Below are 7285 nucleotides of genomic sequence, written 5' to 3'. Positions count from 1 at the left end.
GCATAGTGACATAAACCATAATCCCAGCACCTGGGAGGCACAGGCAGGCAGATCTCTGAATTTGAGGCCACCCTAGTGAGTCTGAGAAGAATCAGGGCTACACAGAGAAACACTGCCTTAGAAAAGAAGTTACTTCTTCCTGGGACTGGAATATAGTGACACACACCTTTTATCCTAGCACTCAAAAGGCAGAAGCAGGCATATCTTTGTGAGTTCAAGGCTAGGCAGCCTGGTCTATGTAGTGAGTTCCAGAATACCAAAGCTACATAATGAGACTCTCTTCTTAAAAGAAGAGGAATAGGAGAGTTGGGAGATGGGAGAAAAATAACTATCCTGGGTCTACACAACTGGCAGGTGACAGAAGCAGAGAAGATATGCAGCCCAAATCTGGTTGGCTCCCGAGGTCTGCTTTTTTCCAATGGTTCCCACTAGCTCTCTAATGGGCTCACTATGTAGTGAGTATATGTTACGTCCTTGGAAACCTCAAACCCAACTGTAAGAATGACCCTGCCTTCAAGGAAAGTATGTATGTCTTTTGAGAGAAAACGATATACTACAAAGACAACTAAAGAGCACTGAGCCGGAAGACATGTAGAACAGGAAAGTGTACATTTTGCAAGTAGTGACTGCTGTAAATTCATGGCAAGGAAGAAAGGGAGCGTCCATGTTAACTGCATGGGTGGGAGAAAGCCTTCATCAAACAATGCAGAAATTATTGCAAATGTGAAAGCTTTAGCAATGAGCATGGGGTTCTTTGCACAAGCATCCTCTCCCTTGGGATCTATGTCACACTGACACAAAGATTTTGTCACCATGGCAACTGGTCATTGGACCAATGAAATAATCGGTTGTCATGGTAACCCAATCTCCATCGTACTCCCACCAGGCACCTGTTTTAAATCATCACACCCTCTGACAACTTTGCACCACCTCACTATGCCTTTCTTCTTTCCCTTAGTCGCCCTGTTATCCCTGGCTACCTATGTTAGGACTCCTAAAACTTACATTTGGATCCATACACGAGATTCCTAAAGCCACAGCAAACGAAAGTGACCTTGCAGAGCCACACTACATACAGCAGGGGAAGCCCTCTCGAATTCAAGAGCGGAAGGGTCCTTCACATGGAACAAAGTGTGTGACAACGTTCTTCCCTGCATTCCCTAGGAAAGACACTTGGATTATTAGACACTGTGCTGCCCTGATTATCCTCCTGCCCCTGTCAATTCTTTCAGTGATTTCTTTTCCTCCTTATCTCTCAAATGCAGGTGTCAAGGCTCACAAGGCTCAACTCATTGTCTGCTCTCCGTCTAAATTGCACTGCCTGATACAGCCACTACACCAGCTGAAGGTTACTGAGCCCTTGAAATTAATTGTAGACGTGATGGAAGTGTAAGGTGCACACAAATTTTAAAGAGTTGTAAAAAATGATGTAAAAGAGCTCTTTGCAATATTTGTGCTGATTAAATGTTAAATGACATATAATCTGGACATATTTAGTATAATAAAATATACTATTGAAATTTAATTTCACCTTTTTTTCCTGGTTTTTTGAGACAGGGTTTTTCTGTGTAGCCCTGGCAATCCTGGAACTCACTCTGTAGACCAGGCTAGCCTCAAACTCACAGCAATCCACCTGCCTCCCTAGTGCTGGGATTAAAGGTGAGCACCACCACCACACAGAAATTTTCACCTTTTTTCTTTTGTATGTTTTTAATATGGTTACTGGCATGCATTTCTCTCTGTGTGTGTGTGTGTGTGTGTGTTCAGAAGGGTCTGAGCTCAAGTGTTTGTTGGCATAGACTATGGGATACAAGAACTCCATTTATCAGTTTTGCCAACTACCACCAACAGATCCCATGGTTCTTTTAAGATAGGAAAACATACCTGATCCCAGTTTTAAGGACAAAAGAATGAAGACTGCCAAAGGTTACATTGTTCTCCCCCCACCACACCTACCGAATCCAGCTGAAGCTCAGTGTGGGGAGGCTGAGATCGGTCCTTCTGTCCATTCATCTCCACAAAATGCCACAGCAAGCGTGGCGGAGGCAGAGTGCTTGTCAGGATAGCTTTTTAACAAGCACTGAATGTGACAAAGAACCCTCTAGTGGCACACCAAGTTAGTTTATAAGATTTTAATTTACAAATAGAAAAAGCTACACGATTTACTTTTTCTCCTTTTTTTCTTCTTTCTTTACACCACTCTTCTTCTCTGTATCATCTTTTCTCTCCTTCTTGCTCTCTTCCTTTTCCTGTCCCTCCTTCTTCTCTGCATCCCAGTTGGCAATCTTGTTATTGATGAGGTTGTGTACGGCAACCACAGAGCAGATAAGTGAGGCCAAGTACACCACCATCTGGTCATTGGTCTTCAGTTAGAAGGCCTTGACGAACTCCTGCAGGCCTCCACCTGGCAGCAAGTTGAAGACATCCTGCAGCTGGTAGATGATCTGGTGTTTGATGAGCAGTTGCCACTGGCCACTTCCTCCAGGTAAATCCTGATGTCCAGGAGCTTGGAGTTCAGCCTCTTCAAACCATGGACCTGGTTTGTAATCTGCTGGGAGAGAGTTCCCACTGTGGTGTCCTTGATGTCTCTTAACAAGTGTTCCATTCCAACTTCCTCAGCTTCCTCTGCCCCAGTTTCACTGGGGACATGCTCAAAAGTTTTTGATGTTGACATTCTATCATCATGGACTCCTTCCACTGAAATGTAAGCTTTGATAGGAAGTCCTAGGTCCTTTGGCTTCACATCAATAATGACCAACACAGAGTTGGGGCAGTATCTTTCCATGAGTTCACACATGGTAATATCATTCTTGTGCAGTTTGGGGCCTGTGTGGTACCACCCAATTATTCTTTCTCTGGCATTGACCTTCTTAACCATTCCATACATGTTTTCCAAATAATCATGGTTTTAAAACCAGACAGGATCATCCTTGTCATCTTCATCAAATGGTACTGCAAAACTGTTGAATACATCAAGTACTTTCTTTTGCCATGACCCCAAAAGCACACCAACAACCCGCTTCTGGTTTCCAACCTTGCCAATTCGGTTGAAATGATCCACCACACTGAGCAGCACCAGGGGATGGACCACCACCTTCTGCACCGCCAACTCAGGCATCGTGAATCAGCCCGCCCACTACTGGCCTGGCTCCCTGCCACACCACACTGGCAACAGCAGTGATGCAGGTGGTTCCTCCAGGCCCCAGTGCCTCCCCTTCCAGTTTGACTCTCCATGAAATGACTCTAAAATGCTGAATTCCAGCCTCTCCTCTGGGATTCAAACCCACGTTTCTATCAACCTGCAAGTGCTCACCATCTCCTCAGCTCACAGTGGACTGGCTGCAGTAAGTACACTTTGTGTAAGTTCTTACTGCTACTATAACAAATTGTCATAGATTTGGTAACTTGAAATAACACAAACTTACTAATAACCCTGAAGGTCAGAAGTCAAAAATCAGTTCTGCTGTTCTTTGAACAGTGTCACATGGTTAGGTTCTTCTGGAAGTTCTAGAAAAGAACTTCTTAGCCTTTACCATCTACTAGAAGCTGCCAAGATGCTTTGGCTCATGTCTACAACCATGTATAAGGCCAGCAATGGTCAAACCTCTTGATATGCCTCACTCCAGTATAACTCTCCTGACCTTTCACTTCTGTCCTTCATTTCAATCACAAAGGACACACCTAGGCAATTAAGGATAATTCCCCATCTCAATGTCAGCTGATTAGCAACCTTAATCCAACCTTCAATTTTTTTCCCCACTGTGTGTGTGTGTGTGTGTGTGTGTGTGTGTGTTTCATGTGTGTGGACATGTGTGTGGATGTGCATGCATGTTGGTATGTGTGCTTGTGTTCATCGGGAATCATCCTCCATTGTTCTTCAATTTCACCCAATGAGGTAGAGTCAATCAAACCCATAGCTCACAGCATGGCAAGTCTCACTAGCCTTCTTGCTCTGGAGGTCACCTGTCTCTGTCTTCTCAGGCTGATTCCATGCCCACCTGGCCTGAGCTGGGGTTCTGGGAACCCAAACTCTGGTCCTCTTGATTACATTTTAACCACCGATCCATCTCACCAGTCCCCAGCCTTCCATTTTAATTTTTCCTTGCCTTGTAGCATAAGATACTTACAGAGACTGAGACAATGACATCACAGACTTCTCATCTGAAACGTAGGAAACTGAGACCTTGTGCAAGGTCAGCAAGGAAAGAAATTATAATTCAAGAAGATCCCAGGATACTTTCCATTGCTTTCAAAGTGACTGATGACAGAGAGGACTTAAGACAGCTAGCTCACTGGTGTGGCTTCAACAGTCTATCTCTCTTCCCCATCCCACTTCATCCTAAGTTGGTTTTTATTCTGGGACCTATGGGTAGTTACTGTATCTCATTAAATTCTGTCTTGCTCTGTTCAGTGCTTGAATTGAATATGTCTATTGGCTTGTAAGACATCTAGGCCACCTTTGCATTCACCCATCCAGCTCTACCCCACCCCAAGCTGGAGTTTTAAGCAGTTGTGAGCCGCTGAACATAGATGCTTCTTCTGGTCTTCAGAGGCAGGTGTGTTCAGATTAGGATGCAGATTCACCCACAGTGAATGGTGCTTGGCATAGTACTTAATACATGGTAGTTTATCAGTACCTATTCTTTAAATTTAGTGAAACAGATGCAACTCATGTTGACCTAGTGTGCTTGTTATTACAGGCACTGGTATCCTCAAGCAACTGGCTCTTCCATCATTGACTTCCACTTGACTTGTGAGCTCTGTTTTGTCTTACAATGACCCTCAGTGTGAATTCTTATAGGTAATGGACTATCATGCACTTGAGTTTTGTGCTCATTCAAGGATCAGTTGTATTTTATTACATAAGCTATGATGTCATACATAGCCAAAATTATATAGCTCAATTTAAGTTAATGTAAGTCAACGTCAGTACTATCAATGTCAAAGGAATGAGAATTATTTCTACAAGAACAGGGTTGAGGATCCCCACAACACACAAGGAAACCCAGCAACCTCAAATTTGCATATTGCTTTGACAGCTGTGGTGCATATAGCTCTGACAGTGTGGTTTTTTCAATAAAGGCAAAAATTCCAACACTTGGAAGGCAGAGGCAGGTAGATCTCTGTGAGTTCAAGACCAGCCTGGCCTACATAATGAGTTGCAGAACAGCCAGGCCTAGACAGAGAGACCTGTCTGAAACAAAACAAAACAAAAATTTTTAAAACTGAAACTGAAAGTTCCTTAGAGTAGAATTTGTTGAATCTATTGAAAAAGGTTCAGAAAAGCTGCTGCATTCAAGACTAATTGAGATTTTTAAAATAAAAGATAAAGGATAAAGGAAACCTATCCTTTTATATTTAAGGATATTTTATTATTATTATTTGTGTGTGTGTGTGAATGCATGCTAATTAGTGCATACAGTGATAAATATCAATCTTTAAAAAGACAGCAGGTTCCAAACAGACTGGAAGGAGTTATAGGTTCTAGTGTTCTACAACACAGCATGGTGACTGTTGTCATAACAGCCTATTACAAATTTGGGCAATACCAGGGGAGGAAGCCCAAAGTTCCCATGCAGAAGAAATGCTGAACAGCTGGAGATGGAGATGGTTCGGTGGTTAAGAGCAGTGGCTGCTCTTCCAGAGGATCTGGGTTCAATTCCCAGCACCCACAGGGTGGCTTACTGTAACTCCAGTTTCAGGGGATCCAATGCCCTCTTCTGGTCTCTGCAGACACCAGGCACACACATGGTGCAGACATATATGCAGGTAAAACATCCACACACATAAAATAAAACAGTATAAAATGGGGGGGGGGAAGGTGAGTAGATAGCAATATCAGTTATCCTAATTTTATCACCACACTGCAGCCCAAAAATGTATATAATGTTATGTTAGCTAAAAGTTTACAAATTAAAATTCCAATCAACCAAAGATGAAACATACATAAATTCAAACTTCAATCTAAGAAATGTCTTGGTTTTTTTTTTATTGACAAGGCTAGGTGCACAAGTTTATAATAAAATTCCTAGAAGTCAGTAATAAATATGAGACAAGAGGAAAGAGGCAAAAGATAAAAAGAAAGGTAATCTCTAGATCTTTGAGTGACAAATAAATATGCAAAAATCACTCCTTACCCCTGATTAACAAAGCCTTTGGGACACTATTTCACACCCATCTAAGTAGGAAATAGAAAAGGATGCTGGTACTAGCATAGGCTATGGAGCACTGGGCTCTTATGCTGATGGGCAGGGTATGAGTTCTTTCTACCAAATTAGAAAATAATTTGACAGCTGTGTGCAGTGGTGCATACCTGTAATTCCAGCTGCTCAGGGGTATGGGATTCAAGTATCCGCACACTGTAATAAGGCCCTGTCTCAAGAAGGAAAGAAAAAAGCTGTCAGTAGAGTTGTGAAAATGAAAACTGGCATGCCATTTGACTCACAAATTCCAGTTTTGTTGTTGTTGTTTCTGTCAGACTAGAAAAGCATGATCAAGTAGGGCTGGGCATTGGTGGCTCATGCCTTTAATCTCAGCACTCGGGAGGCTGAGGCAGGTGGATCTCTGTGAATTTGAGGCCAGCCTGGTCTACAGAGTGAGTTCCAGAACAGGCTCCAAAGCAATACAGAGAAACCCTGTCTCAAAAAAACAAAACAAAACAAAACAAAACAAAAGAATGATCAAGCTGATGCTATAGCTCACATGTAGAATTGAGCATGCATGAGAGTCTGAGTTCAAATACCATTACCACACACACATGCGCACACGCGCGCGCGCGCACACACACACACACACACACACACACACACACACACGCACGCACGCACAATGAAACACTGCAGTATTGTTTGTATTAGGAAAAGGAAAACAGCCCATATGTCCAACAAAAGGAAAAGTGCACATTCACAGCATAGTTTATTATGCAGCATTCAGATGAAGTAATCAGTTCAGTATGATAGCTATATCAACAAGGATACACTTCAAACACAGTAAAGAGACAGAAAATCAAAATGCAGAACAATGTATGGAGTAAAGTATCATCTTTACTCCAGAAAGATGCAGCCATGTTAAAACCATGTTTATGACACATATACAAACATATGTATCAAAGATACACTGAATTCATGATAGCTGTTAGAGATGGGAAAGAAGGGCAGAAATGAAGTTATCATGGTGTATACAGATTTCTGCCTCTGCTTACAATATTTATTCCTTTTTAAAAAATCTGAAGCAAGTATGGGAATAAAATATTAGCATCCTGTATAAATATTTGTTTTCATTTAAT

At 42.2% G+C, this 7285-nt stretch overlaps 1 pseudogene; it reads right to left on the bottom strand.

The window, feature by feature from the left end:
- Positions 1-1860: 1860 nt before the first annotated feature.
- On the bottom strand, positions 1861-3127 carry LOC127225042 (26S proteasome non-ATPase regulatory subunit 7-like; annotated as a pseudogene).
- Between the last annotated feature and the right edge of the window lie 4158 nt (positions 3128-7285).

The sequence above is a fragment of the Phodopus roborovskii genome, unplaced genomic scaffold (assembly GCF_943737965.1).
Source record: "Phodopus roborovskii unplaced genomic scaffold, PHOROB, whole genome shotgun sequence".
NCBI lineage: Eukaryota > Metazoa > Chordata > Mammalia > Rodentia > Cricetidae > Phodopus > Phodopus roborovskii.
The sequence above is the reverse complement of the archived record's forward strand: the minus strand, read 5'-3'. Positions and strand labels throughout refer to the sequence as shown.